Source organism: Podarcis gaigeae (assembly GCF_964106915.1).
Source record: "Podarcis gaigeae genome assembly, chromosome: 17".
Classification (NCBI taxonomy): domain Eukaryota; kingdom Metazoa; phylum Chordata; class Lepidosauria; order Squamata; family Lacertidae; genus Podarcis; species Podarcis gaigeae.
The window spans coordinates 12,563,460-12,579,202 of NC_139694.1; positions in this window are offsets into that span (position 1 = coordinate 12,563,460).

The following is a 15,743-nucleotide window of genomic DNA, read 5'->3' on the forward strand; positions in this document are numbered from 1 at the left end:
TGAAAAACGACTGCAGCTGTGGCAAGACAGTGGCAATGAAGAGAATAATCCAGATGAACGATGTTAGAGTGGTGGGTTTCCTTCACTCCATCTCCCTCTCTGCTACATGCACATCTCTCTGTGTGTGCATTTGTGCAAGAGGTGATGTGCAAACCGTTCACACTGTGTGTGTTTTATAGATGGATAGCTAGCTATCGAGTTTTGTGCAAAACTGCTTCTGTATAAAATGTCTGTATTTAAAAATAAATTTTGGTCCCTCTGGATATAAACAGGAATTGGTTACTTCATCATGATTAACTTCTCCTGCCCTTAAAGCTACGAAAAGAAGCCCTCTTTCCCTCACTCTGTGAACTTTTCAAAACATGGGTGATTCCTTTTTAAAAATGGGGTGGGCAAGTGCCCAGAAAGAAGATGAGAGAGACCACAAAACAGCACTTGGTCCTTGATGTACCCAGAAAGTGTCTGAGAATGGGGAAAACATGGTTCTGGAGCTCTACTGCTGTTGTAAAGGGAGAAGAGCTCGCAGCTAAAGCAAATCCCAACTTAAAGGGAAAAAGTTCAAAGAATTATTTTCCAGAAAATGTTGGGTAATAGGGAAAGGACAGCAGCTGGAAATTTATGGAGGGTGGGTAAGGAAAAGATCAACAAAATGAAGGGCAATAAAAGAGGATTGCTGGTTGCGGGAATGAAAGTGGGGTGCAGTCGCTGCAAGCTGAACTCTTGGACCCCGATGGCCGGGCAAACGGAGGAAAGTGCTGAGAACTGCATTGCTTTATTATGCTGAAGGCAAAATGCTCACTGCATTTCACCAGTTTTGCACATTTACTATCTCTGCAAACAAATCTATAGCGTGGTTAAATATACCCTGATGATCTAAAGAGAATAACAGAATATCCCACCCCATCTCAGAAGCTCTCTAATTACCAGTGGCAGATTCAGAACTTCACAGAATTATTCTGACATCATGAGGGGCTTGAGAACCAAAATAGGTGGATCTGAAGCTAAAGGAGGAGGCATCCTCTTTTATGTTTCGACTGACTTTGTTCCAAACAAGAGGGAGTCAAATCAAAAGCTAAACCAAGGCCTCTCCCCACCCTTCTTCCAAACGAAGCTTACCTTTAGAACACAACATGAGCTGTTTTGCAGGGGGTTACTGAGCTAATCTTAGTAACCTGGTTATAATCACTCTTCAGCATTGAAACTTCCAAGTTCTCACACAAACCTCAGTAACCGCAACCATCACCCACACGTACCTGGGATTAAGTCGCAGGGCTTCCAGATCAAAGGGCATCCCTTCCCGTTGTCCTTGAGTCTTGGAAAATTTTCCAAATGAGTCACTGTGCTTATTGTTTGTCATTATATTGTGCCATTAGCGTCCCATAAGCAAAAAAAACACCCAAAAGGTTAGTTCCCTGCCCAAGAGGTTTAACATATAAGACTCTGATATTTTGTTCATAGTGGGAGAGAAAGAACAGAAGAAGGGGAAGGTGGAAAAACGTCAGAGAGGAGGTAAAGAAGCAAAGCAACAACGATGGAAGGAGGAAAGTGAGGAAGATTATGGAAGATTCATGTAATGGATGTATTGGGGTTGCTCGTGCGTAAGTTGCCACCACTCCTGGCTAGGTAGCCTTGTTAAACCTTTCCTGACTGGACAACCCTTCACTTTGTGGCTGTTCAGTCGCTAGCAGAATCCGTCAGTGGGCGTTTCTTAAACTTCTTCCAGCACAGAAGCTCTTTGACGCCAAGTCTACGCCTACTTTCCCTGCACGGAAGTCTTCTGCGCAGGGTGGGTGTGGGCAGAGGAGGACCTGTGCTCTCCCCGCTGGTCTCCAGACCCCTCTCCGATTCCCCCAACCGCCCCCCTTTATCCCTGGTGTTACGCTGATTTCCTTCCCCAGCCAATGAGTTCCCTCTCTCCCTGCTTGGCCCTTCTCCGGCATCGCTGCCTCCACTGCTGGCTCCGATGTCAGTTCCCTGACAATTCACTTCACCTGAGGAAAACAGGGGAGATAAAGGGGCTGTTGCCCATCACAGGCATCGTGCGTAAATGGCATCATGGCCTAAGGGGACCGAGTCTCAGGCTATATATCTGTCTTTTACTTCCCTGATTCTACAGGAGGCAAAGCAACCACAACCTTTGTCTAAGGTAAACATAAAGGACCACTGGGTGGTTAAGTCCAGTCAAAGCCGACTATGGGGTTATGGTCTCATCTTGCTTTCAGGCCAAGGGAGCCGGCGTTTGTCCACAGACAGCTTTCTAGGTCATATGGCCAGCATGACTAAACCACTTCTGGTGCAACAGAACACCATGACAGAAACCGGAACACACAGGAACACTGTTTACCTTCCTGCCACAGCAGTACCTATTTATCTACTTGTACTGGCGTGCTTTCGAACTGCTAGGTTGGCAGGAGCTGGGACAGAGCAATGGGAGCTCACTCCGTCACGGGAATTCGAGCCTCTGACCTTCTGATTGGCAGGCCCAAGAGGCTCAGTGGTTTAGACCACAGTGCCTCCCGTGTCCTTTGTCTATGAGCCTGCTGTAGACACTCGCTCTCCTATACTGCCTGCAGCACAATACTTCTTGTTATGAAGGGAGCTATCCTCAAAACAGGGAAGTGTTGCAAACCTTCATATTGTTGCACGGCACCCCAATCTCCAAGTGCAGCGAGGTTCTAGTGGTTCCAGGTGCTTACCTGAAATTTGCTTTTATATTTGTTATTACGCTTTTATATTTTTTGGAAGCCACCCAGAGCGGCTTGGGCAACCCAGATGGGTTGGCTCTGGTTTTTAATGAGTTGAGGGATAGTTTCCACCCATTTGGTATCTCCCACAGAGCCCCTTCCTTTGTTCTCTTTACACCTCACCAAGAGGTTAGCCTGGCTCTTCCAGAAATTAGAAGACTGGATTAGATTTTAACACTTGCCGGATGCCCGAATCAGAGGGCAAACATCTTTAGACCCAACCTGCCCCAACTCATAATCCTATGAATATCAACAGCTTGTAAAATGCCCAAACTTCCTACTCCTCTCAGTGGCAGAGGATGCTGCTCAGGCACTTGGGGCGGTGCGCTCAGGGGTGTTGTGAGCTGCCCATAGGGACGGGGCACACCGCGAGGCCTCCAGAGTCTGCCTGCCTCCTCCCACTCAGCCACCCTACAGCTGGGGGGGAGGCAGCGGGCGGACTGTTTGGGCAGCGCGGAGCCTGCATGGACCCAAGCCACCGCACCTCTCCCAGGAGAGACATGTGGCTTGGGTGCACTGTAGGCCCTGTGATAAAGCCCACATGGCATTTTGTCATCCCCCCTCAGTGGTGACACCTGGGGCAGCCCACCCCCACCCCGACTCCTCTCTCTCTTTTAGAGTGGTTAGCTTGGTGGAGTAAACCATATCATGACCTGGAAATGTCATACAGTGGACGCTCAGGTTGCGAACGTGATCTGTGCAGGATTCATGTTTGCAACCTGCAGAATTCGCAACCCGCATCTGCACATCTGCACACTCGCAGGTTGCGATTCGACGCTTCTGTGCATACGCAAAGAGCGATTTAGCGCTTCTGCGCATGCGTGACCGCCAAAACCCAGAAGTAACCAGTTCCAGTACTTCCGGGTTTTGGCGGTCCGCAATTTGAAGAAACACAACCTGAAGCAGCTGTAACCCAAGGTATGACTGTAGTCTCTTTAGGCAAAAAAGGGGCTTCTTGTAAGGTTCTAAGTCCAGTCCAGAAACAGTATGCCAGGAAATATGCGGTGCAATAGGGGTGTTAACCTCAGGTCATGTGGGACGAGATGTCCTCTCTGTTATCTGAAGAGTCTTTTTAGATGCATTAGAGTGCTAATTCCAACTGCTTGGAAATCAACAGAAAATAAGCACCTCCTGTGGCCTTTCAGAGTGTTGAATGAAGAGGATGGAGGACAGGAAACACAAGGCAAAATAACTCAGCCAGCCTGTTTCCTGTCCGTAAGAATTCTCAGGGGAAAGTGAGTGCTTTTGTCCTGCCAAACCCATGTCGCTTGCCTTTCGTTCACAGCAACCCAAAATCCTCCCCCACCCACCTCCAAATAAAAATCCTTCAAGCATTACCCCCCCACCCCCGTGATCAGGGCAGGGGACCCTGTAGATCTCTGGATATCATTGGACTCCAACTCCTACCAGCCCCAACCAGCAAAGCCAACGGTCAGGCATGATGGGATGTGCAGTCTCACATACCCTCCAACATTTCTTCGATGAAAATAGGGACGTCCTATTCAATTAAAATATTAATAGTATTATTAATAACCCGTCCATCTGACTGGGTTGCCCCGGCCACTCTGGGAAGCTGGCAACATACATAAAAACATAATAAAACATTAAATATTAGAAAATTTCCCTATACAGTACAAGGTCTGTACAAGGTTTTCAGATGTCTTCTAAAGGTTCCATACCCTCCAACATTTCTCTGATGAAAATAGGGACGTCCTAAGGAAAAGTGGGACATTCCAGGCTCAAATCAGAAACCAGGACGGCTTCTCTAAATCAGGGATGTCCCTGGAAAATAAGGGCACTTGGAGTTACTGGTCCCATTGTGACTGACTGGAGGGTCACAAGTTTCCCATCCCTGCTTTCAATGCATCCCTCTAATTTGGGTTATTACCAAGAATCCTAGAACTGTATAGCTGGAAGGGACCCTGAGGGTGATCTAGTCCAACCCCTTGCAATACAGGAATCTAAACTAAACCATCCATAACCGATGGCCATCGAAGCTCTAATAATAATAATAATAATAATAATAATAATAATAATAATAATATAATATAAAAAAACTATTTATATCCCTCCCTCCCCAGCCGAAGCCGGGCTCAGGGCGGCTAACAACAACAAAATAGTACAGGATTCTAAAAACATTTCATTATAAAAATTAATTAAAATCAAATTGTTGGCAACCATTAAGCTAAAGTTCTGTGGAGATTGCCAAAGGAGGGAGTCAGGCTGTGCCCTGACCAAAAGTCTGGTGGAACAGCTCTGTCTTACAGGCCCTGCGGAAAGATGTCAAGTCCCGCAGGGCCCTCTCAAACTTAATACCTCAAATAGAATTATATAATTAATAGAACCATTTTTTATTTTGTTTTCCACTGCCTCTCTCGTCTTGTGCCTTGAACGGAAATCTAATAACCCAGAATTTAAACGAATAAGCAGGCCTGTCAGGTATACAGAGGGGGGAAACGCAACAACCTTCTCTTGGGCCTCTGATAAACAGAAGTCAGCAAACGGTTCTTTTTATAGCATGGATATAAACATTATCACTTTATGGCAGATAAAGCGCACAGTCAATTAGAAAGTTGGCAACCTCACCCATTATCTAGGAAGGCTGGCACCCACCTTGAACCACTGCCAAAAATCCATATTTGATGCAAATGCCGCTGCCATCTGGAGGCCAGACTGAGAAATGCAGAAGCAAGGCTTTCTCTCAAACGATGGAATTTTTCTTCTTCAGAGAAGTCCATTAGGCTATTTCTTTTTTAATTTGAGTTTAACTGACGAGTTTTTTTTAAGAAAATATTTTGTCAACACCAGAGCCATCTGTCTCAAGCGGCCTTTCTCCTTGCTGACTTGACTCCATGCCGCGTTTCAAAACTGCATTTCATGTTTGCTGTTTTTGAACTACAGTGGTACCTCGGGCTAAGTACTTAATTCGTTCTGGAGGTCCGTTCTTAACCTGAAACTGTTCTTAACCTGAAGCACCACTTTAGCTAATGGGGTCTCCTGCTGCCGCTGCGCCGCTGGAGCATGATTTCTGTTCTCATCCTGAAGCAAAGTTCTTAACCTGAAGCACTATTTTTGGATTAGCGGAGTCTGTAACCTGAAGTGTATGTAACCTGAAGAGCATGTAACCCGAGGTACCACTGTGCATCTTAATGGTTCATGATGTTTACTTGTTTAAGATTAGCTTATATGTCATTCTGAGGTTTTGTTTTTATTCTAAGCAACCTTGAGGGGCTGACCTCAGTGCAAAGCTGGATGCAAACATTTAAGATCAACAAAGCAAACAAGTGAGCAAAATCTCATCAATCCTCATTCGTACGTAGCCTGTTCCACTTTAGTATGCTGTGTGAAACAGGTTTAGACGGAAACATCCATGGAGTTTTGCAGAATACAGGAGGGTTGGTCATTGCCTAAAAAAGCTTACAATCTAAAATTTGACACAGGAGGGCAGGAAGTAGCAGCAGGAGTAAGCAAGGAAGAAAAGTTTGTCTTTCTCACTACCTGCTATTTCTTTGGTTTTGTTACAGGCTCAGTGGGCATGGGAACTAGAGGAACATTAAAGGTAAAGGTAAAGGACCCCTGGATGGTTAAGTTCAGTCAAAGGCAACTATGGGGTTGCGGCGCTCATCTCGCTTTCAGGCCGAGGGAGCCGGTGTTTGTCCACAGACAGCTTTCTGGGTCATGTGGCCAGCATGACTAAACCGCTTCTGGCGCAGCAGAACACTGTGATGGAAACCAGAGTGCACAGAAATGCCGTTTACCTTCCCGCCGCAGCGGTACCTATTTATCTACTTGCACTGGCGTGCTTCCAAACTCGCGCTGTGGTCTTGAAGGGCTGAAGGGGCATATTACAATATTGTTCTATTTATCCCAAAAGGGGAGGTTTTTCTACACCAGCCAGAAGGACAGGGGTTTTTTTTTTCTGTTGCTTAGATGTTACAGTGAAAATAGGCCTATCTCAGGAATGTCTAGGCCTAGGCGGGTGAGAGATAAGAGCAAGGCTAGATGGATGTTTCATTCTGGCCCCAGACAGGGGGAGACTGAAGACGAGGAGGCGAGTTGAAAGGGAGGAGTAAGTAATGCAGGAGACAAAGCCCCACTATTGCCACTAGTATAAATCACATGTTTTACATTTGAACACGTGTTGAGGTTCATGGCGTGGAAAGGCTGGTGCAGGAAGGAAAGGGGAGCAAGCCCATGTAAGGACATAGGAAGTTGCCATAACTTTCGGTTTACAAGAGATCAGGTGGTATTTTATTCTGCAAATCTATATAAAGGGGGCACACCCTGACTAGGGGGTGCAGATTGCAAACTTATTGCTCTGTACCTTTGTTTTGCATATGCACTTCAAATAAAAATCCTGTTAATAACCTGCAATGACGTTTTGCCGCTTTGTGTGAATCTGTGCTTCAGGGACCCAAGAGCAGATATGTGTGGTCCTTCAGTCTAAACCCCTGAGCCTCTTGGGCTTGCCGATCAGAAGGTTGGGAGTTTGAATCCGCGCAATGATATGAGCTCCCGTTGCTCTGTCCCAACTCCTGCCAACCTAGGAGAACTGAGCAAGGGCTTGACAGAAAAGGTGGGTTTTGCATACCCTCCAACATTCGTCAGATGAAAATAGGGACATTTTTCACTAGAGTGAAATGGGAAGCATAAAATCTAGAGCAGCGGTAGGGAACTGTTTATTTTGGCCTCAAGTGCTGTTAGGGCTTGTTCCAGGCATGCTTACTGTGGCATGTGGCCCCCAACCAACTGTCTCCAAGGGAATGTGGCCCTTGACAGAAAAAGTAGGTTCTCTACTCCTAATCTAGGGAAATAAGTGTGGGAAGAAGGTAAGTGGGGAGAGAAATGCCATTTCAGATTTTGCAAGGTCAAAAAGCCGACTTTCACGGATAAAATGGGAAGGGAAAAAAGGGTGGAGATGGGACTTCCGGAGGCGGCGCCACTGACAATGACGGATTCCCTCTAATCTAGAGGGAGAAAGCCCCGCAGAAATCGGGTCCTACTGCTGCAGCGAAGCGGGGACCCTTTCGAAAACCACAGGCGGGTGAAGCCTGTGACTGTGGGACTCGGCGGGCACCTTTTGCCCCCCCCCCCGATCGGCAAAAGAACCCTGCAAAGGGCTCCGGAGCGAGACAGGGTGCTGGCGCGGTGCTGAGAGTCAATCGCTACTTCTGCGGAGCGAAGCTGCACAGCTGATGTCGGAGAGCGCTGTCCTCTTTCCTGTGACAATTCGGCTTTTAAACAACAACCTGTGAGTAGGACAATTGAAAGATTGGGAGATCAAAGGAATCGCTCCTTTGATCAAAGGAACAACCTTGAATTTGGCACCGAAGCGGGAAGGTGTAAACAGGAAGTCCGCCTTCTGCTTTTTGTAAATAGACTGAAGCAAAGATCTTACAAGCTAAAAAGCCGGGAAAATTGTTTTTAAGATTGAAATTCCCTGCATCCATAACCATCAAAACCCCCTTTGACAGCAGGAGAAAAGGGGGGAAGAAATTTTGACCTTTTAATCCTGCAGAGAGAGTGAAGAATACAAGCTTCCATCGTCCCAAACCTGGGGACGGAATGTCAGGACAGAAATTGTCGGTGATGCCTATTAATTGAAAACGGAAAAACTATTGACAGATAGAACTAAAAGAGAAATAAAATAATTCTAATGCTGCTTTCTGCTTGTTTGCATTATATTGAAAGGAAACAAAGTATGTGAAAATCGAAAGTAAATTTCCCTTTGTTGGATACACTTTAAAGATGGACGTTAAATAGTAATTGTATCCCCTAGAGGGAGCTAGCCAGCGTGTTTGTTGCAACTTACAGGGAAGATATAACAGCTGTGAAAACTTGACCGTGGGACCAGCTATTTGACCTTGACAGAAATGAACAGGGAGGAAGTCTTACTTGCTGCCCTTGGCAAAATAAATGCTGTGCTGCAGCAGTTGGATGAGAAAGTGACCTTGATGAACCAAAAGTTGGATTTTATATCTGCTGCAGCTAGTAAAGATGAACTAACAGGAAACGAAGTTGAAGAAACTTTACAACAACCAATTCAGGAAACTGGTTTAACAAGGCAAGTTCAAGGGCAGAGGAAGATGGAAGAGGTTGCGATTGCACCTCAAAAGATACAGAAACTCAAAATCCTGCATGACCAAAAGCTGCAACATTGGAAGACTGAACTTGGAGAACATCTGCAAAACTTTGGAGTTAAGGAAGCCTTTAGCTCTGGTGGGACTGTGAAACAAGTTGATGATTATTTGTGGAACAACTACCTTTTGGATTATAAATCAAACATTGGGGAGTGGATTACCGGGGAATGGGACAATCTGATAAAAGAAAATGGAGAATATTACTGTATGGAACTCCCCGGAGACTCACTCCCCAAGGAGAAAGGGAAGAAAATATGCAAGAATCCAACAAGGGACAAGGATGTGCGCAAGTATAAACAGGAACAAGAGAACCTGCAGAGGGGGCATAGAAGGGACCTGAGAGCCTCAGATATTAGAACACCTGATTGATGGACAGGACACAATGGTGTAAGGACTGACATCATCCGAAACCAGGAAGAAGGGACGTTGGATAAAACCAGAATGAGAATTTCCTTTTTATAAATCATTTTATTTTTGGAATTAGTGTAATACTAATGAAATACTAAAATGTGCTAGGAAGGAATTAATTGGTTTAGCAAAAAGGTTTGAAGGAGTTAAATTTAAATATGATTTAAATTTCGAAATTTTAATGATTTGAAGGTAAGATAAGGTTAAAGAAATTAATGGTAAATTGAACTGTAAAATTTTCAAATGTTAATGATGTTGAAATGAAATGAAGTGGTTCTAGTAATAAGGTAAAATAAGAACTTGTAAGAATGGATTGCTATTAGATGAAAATCTGAAGTTATAACATATGAGGATAAACAATTAAGGGTAAATTAAGAGGGTATGAATTTGCTGAACCAACTTTTAAATGGAATACAAAAAAGGGAGGTGAGAGGAAGTCAGGAAAATAAGTAAATGAATGGTAAGAAACTGAAAAGAGAAATTTTTATTTTTTATTTTTATTTTTATTTTTTTATGTTAAATTTTGGCTTTTGTATTTTTCTTGTGTGTGTGTTTTTTATTATTATTATTATTATTGTTCTGTAACTTTTTTCTTGTTAAAATCTAATAAAATATCATTTTTTTAAAAAAGGGTGGAGATGTTTCCTTTTTTATATTGCACAATTAAAAAAACACTGTTACTGACTCTGAACAAGAACTCATCCCTTTCCCACCCACCTGTAATGTACTGTGATTTGTGATTGTACAGGCCCATGTAACTAGGTACATAACAACCACAGGGTACAGGGCCAAGGAGACTGTGAGAAATAGAGGCGTTCCTGAGTGATAATCGCTCTTGCACAGATTCACCCTCCTGAAATGGGTGTCTACAGGCAAGGACAGATTAACACTGCAATCCAGTGCACACCGTCCCAAAGGAATAAGCCTCGCTGAATGCAGTGCAACCTGGTTCTGAGCAAACATGCATAGGGTCACTGCATTAGAGTGCAATTATCCTCAGGTTAATTATCCTCAGGTTATCCTCCAGGTGCTGGAGGAGACTCTTGAGAGTCCCGTGGACTGCAAGAAGATCAAACGTATCCATTCTTAAGGAAATCAGCCCTGAGTGCTCACTGGAAGGACAGATCGTGAAGCTGAGGCTCCAATACTTTGGCCACCTCATGAGAAGAGAATACTCCGTGAATGAAGACCCTGCAGTTGGGAAAGATGGAGGGCACAAGGAGAAGGGGACGACAGAGGACGAGATGGTTGGACAGTGTTCTCGAAGCTACAAACGTGAGTCTGACCAAACTGCAGGAGGCAGTGGAAGTGTGCTGGTCCAGGGGGGAGGTTACCGTGGGGGCGAGGTCCAGGCCCTGAGTTGGGGGTCCAGTTCAGGAGAGGCTGAAGGGTTACTGGACCCAGGGGGAGACTCACCTGTAGGCACTGAGTCCTCAACCACCTCCGGAGTGGATTCACCTGGTGCCTGCTCCTGAGGATCTGGCACAGGTGCAGGCGCTTCGGAGTCAAGGCCTTGCCCCAGTTCAGCCGGCCCTGGAGGCGGGGACTCCTGTGCAGGCTGGGATTCCTCCGGTTCAGCCTCTGAATCGGATTCCCAGGCCATCACAGGAACATCTTCAGGTTATTGTAGACGAGCATAACAGCATCAGTTGCCTCTGCAGGGGTCACGGACTTTGAGGCGGTTCCACGACACTGCAAAGAAAACCATAGGGAAATGAGGAACTTTTGGAGTCTTCATAATATCCTTAAGAATCAAGCCACTTTCCAGATCAGAATTTGAAGTTGAACCCGAAACAAGGTGCGCTGTGGATTCCACTGTATGAAGGATAGGCCTCTGTATGAAGGACTGTCCGGTCAAAGCCTCATTTACAGATAAACAGCTCAGGACCGCATTAACTCAAGGACCACCTCTCTCCATATGAACCTACCCAGACCCTGAAATCGTCTTCTGAGGCCCTCCTTCGTGTGCCTCCTCCACAAGAGGTCTGGAGGGTGGCAAAACGAGAACGGGCCTTCTCTGCAGTGGCTCCTTGTTTGTGGAATGCTCTCCCCAGAGAGGCTTGCCTGTTGCCTTCATTATACATCTTTGGGTGCCAGGCAAAAACATTCCTCTTCAACCAGGCCTTTGGCTGATTCATCTTCCACAACCTTTTAATTGTGTTGGTGGTTTTGTTTTAGCTATTTATTTTGCGCTTTGATCCTGTGTTTTTATCTTGTGAACTGCCATGAGATCTTCGGAGGAAGGGTGGTACATGAATTTAATAATAATAATGATGATGGTGATGATGATGAAAGTTTGCGTTCATATTTGCCCTGTTCAAGCAGCAGCAGCAGGAGGACCAGCAGGTTATTCCAGTGGTATTGTTCCTCCTGCCCCTTCCACTGCCAGGGCAGAGAGGCGTGAACTATGCAGGTTCACTTCAGTGCAGACAGTACTTTGCTAATACAGTGGTACCTTGGGTTACATATGCTTCAGGTTACAAACTCCGCTAACCCAGAAATATTACTTCGGGTTAAGAACTTTGCTTCAGGATGAGAACAGAAATTGTGCGGCGGCAGTGGGAGGTCCCATTAGCTAAAGTGGTGCTTCAGGTTAAGAACAGTTTCAAGTTAAGAACAGACCTCCAGAATGAATTAAGTTCTTAATCCGAGGTACCACTGTACAGTGGTACCTCAGGTTACAGACGCTTCAGGTTACAGACTCCGCTAACCCAGAAATAGTACCTCCGGTTAAGACCTTTGCTTCAGGATGAAAACAGAAATCGCGCAGTGGCAGCGGGAGGCCCCATTAGCTAAAGTGGTGCTTCAGGTTAAGAACAGTTTCAGGTTAAGAACAGACCTCCAGAATAAATTAAGTTCTTAACCCAAGGTACCACTGTACTGAAATTCCTGCTGTTTAGGTTGGCACAAGTGCATTCTGAGATTAAGATCCACAGGCTGACAAAAAAAGCCCTGCGTATTATTATTATTATTATTATTATTATTATTATTATTATTACACATGCAGTTAACAGCTATATTATTCATTCTTCCAACATTTCCTCCTCTCGCCAACAGAAGATCTGCAAGGGGCAAAGACTAACCACAGCTGATTGTCTGTGAACTCTAATAACGTTTGCACCTTGCTCTTGATCTTCGTTGGGGGAATACATTTCGTTCAATTGCCTCCAGGCTTAGGTCGAGGTTGGCTCCATTCACAACAATGTGCTCCAAGAAAGGTGGAGGCATAAACAAACCCACACAGCAGGATTTTAATTAGGATCTTGGCAGCGTTGCATCAGGAAGCCTAGTGGATGATGGAGAATAGAGAAAGCCTACGTGATGCAGAAGAACTGGCTTGCCTGTGGCAACCATTCACTTAATAGCTACTTCCTTGGGTGTTGGAGTGGATTCCCATCAGGAATTTTGCCGTGACCCTGACTTCGCTATGAGTCCTGGAAGACCTGCTCTCTGCCTTGCAGGCCTTTTCCACCTGGCCTGACTGACTGACTGACTCCAGCTACAAAAGCTGATGCTGCTGAACAGAATAATTTAAATTATAGTAATAAATTCATTATTTGTACCCCCGCTCTTCTGACTGGGTCTCCCCAGCCACTCAGGGCTGGGATACTGTTTAGGGCTGCTGTTGGGTTTCTTTGTGGTTTTATTGATATTAAATTTTGTATCTTTATTTTATGATTTATGTGGGAATTGTTCGGTTTGGTTGCATATTTTTTGATGCGTTTTATTTGTTGTTTGTGACTACTTTTGTTAAGTTTCATGTTGCCTTGAGCATGATTTTAACTGTGGAAAGGTGGCATACCGTGATGACGACGCCATTCATATCATTCTATCCCTCCCAATTCAGAAAACAGCCAAATGGCCTGATCTCAGATGGTGCTGCCTGTAGCATCTCTGCATGGGTCTATGGCCTGGGTTTGCCTCTATCCAAACCTGACATATGCTCAGATCAGAAACATGCAGACACGCCTCCTTTGGATAGCTCAGTTGGTTAGAGCGTGGTGCTGATAACACCAAGGTTGTAAGTTCTATCCCCATATGGGACAGCTGCATATTCCTGCATTGCAGGAGGTTGGACGAGATGATTCTCAGGGTCCCTTTGAACTCTACAGTTCTATGATTCTAAAATGAACTCCCCATAGGATGGATAATGCCAGCCAGGGGTGGCACCCCACTTGTAGAATGCTCTTCTGACGGAGGTTCACAAGGCACCTACCTTGATGTCATTACAGCACCAGACAAATGTTCTGACATTTTCCAGGCTTTTAAATCCTCCCTTATTCAGTATTGTATACCTGAAGGAGCGTCTCCACCCCCATCGTTCAGCCCGGACACTGAGATCCAGCGCCGAGGGCCTTCAAGCAGTTCCCTCATTGCAAGAAGTGAGGTTATAGGGAACCAGACAGAGGGCCTTCTTGGTAATGGCGCCTGCCCTGTGGAACACCCTCCCTTCCGATGTGAAGGAAATAAGCAGCTATCCTATATTTAAAAGACATCTGAAGGCAGCCCTGTTTAGGGAAGTTTTTAATATTTAATGCTGTATTGTTTTTAACACTTGATTGGGAGCCGCCCAGAGCGGCTGGGGAAACTCAGCCAGATGGACGGGGTATAAATAATAAATTGTTGTTGTTGTGAGGGTCTTTTTTACACCAAACTAAGGCCCGGGGGCCAGATCCAGCCCAGTCGCCTTCTAAATCCAGCCCGCAGATGGTCTGGGAATCAGCATGTTTGTACATGAGTAAAATGTGTCCTTTTATTTATAATGCATCTTTGGGTTATTTGTGGGGAATAGGAATTCGTTCATTTTTATTTTTTTCCAAAATATAGTCCTGCCCCCCACAAGGTCTGAGGGACAGTGGACCGGCCCTCTGCTGAAAAAGTTTGCTGACCCCTGCACCAGATGCTGCTGGACTACAATTCCCATCAGCCCCAGCAACAATGGCTGGTGGGAATTGTAGTTCATCTGGGGGGTTCTAAGGTTCCCCACTGGTTTTATGCTGTTTGGGGCTTGTTTTAATCCCCACTGACTGCTTTAATGCTGCTCATTAGTACTGTGGTGTTTGAATATTCTTGCCTTATGGTATTAGTTGTAATTTTCTTTATTGTCTTTTTTGCGGCTTGTGTTAAGCTACCCTGGGGCCCCATTGGATAGCAGGGCGATGTGACAATTTATTTTTTCCTCAACGAAAGAACAACACCACAAACTGGCTTATAAGTATAAAACCAAGTTTACTAGAATAATAGCTAGAATAGAGATAGACGTGTAACCATTCAAACAACAAACATACTAAGGTGCCATGTGTAAAACAAAGCCTGGAGATACTGTAAAAATGGAGTGGAAAAATGTACAACTGTATCTTAATGATTTACATGTGCAGTAAACGTTATACAGACTGGATAAATGAACCGTTCAACAAGTAGCGTAAGTCCAATCACAGAAGGGCAACCCATTAAGATACAGTTGTGCATTTATCCACTCCATGTTTACAGTATCTGTCTTGCACATGGCACTTTAGCTTTATACTTTAGTTTTATACTTATAAGCCAATTTGTGTTGTTGTTGTTTTACATTTGATACTTTGTGTATGTACTGATTAGTTTTTCCTCACCTGTGCTCTAAAACTAAAGCTTTTCGGGTATAAAACTGAAGTGTGTCTTACATTTTAATTCAGATTAAAAAAGGGAGCCCCTGTCTCACTTGTTGCCAGAAGTCTGGGAAACTCTAGGAACAGAACAGTGTGTCATTTGTCTCAAAGCTCCACTAGAGGTCGCACAACATACAATCGGTGTGAACAAGACACAACAGAGAAAAAGAGAGCTTCGTTTCGTTACAGGGTTACAGCAAGAGCCAACTTATTTCCTTATTAAGTCCATCAAACTGTGCAAAATCATGACATTGCACAGAAATTTCTGTCCGATGATCCGTAAGGAATTCTATGATTCTTTAGGTATGATTTGGTCAGGACCCCTGGAGAATCCCTCCCAGCTCTATAATTCTACGATTCAAAATTAGTTTACGTCACATGGAAGTGTCATTGAATGGGACTTTATTTTTGCTGAGTAGATAGTGACTGAAGTAATTAATCCAAACTAAAGGTAGTATTCAACTGAGTTTTGCTCAGACTTTACTGTCCAGAGCTCCTTTACTTTTACCTTGCTCAGAGTAAAGGTAAAGGGACCCCTGACCATTAGGTCCAGTCGTGGCCGACTCTGGGGTTGCGGCGCTCATCTCACTTTATTGGCCGAGGGAGCTGGCGTACAGCTTCCGGGTCATGTGGCCAGCATGACTAAGCCGCTTCTGTCAAACCAGAGCAGCACACGGAAACGCCGTTTACCTTCCCGCCAGAGTGGTACCTATTTATCTACTTGCACTTTGACATGCTTTTGAACTGCTAGGTTGGCAGGAGCAGGGACCGAGCAACGGGAGCTCACCCCATCACGGGGATTCGAA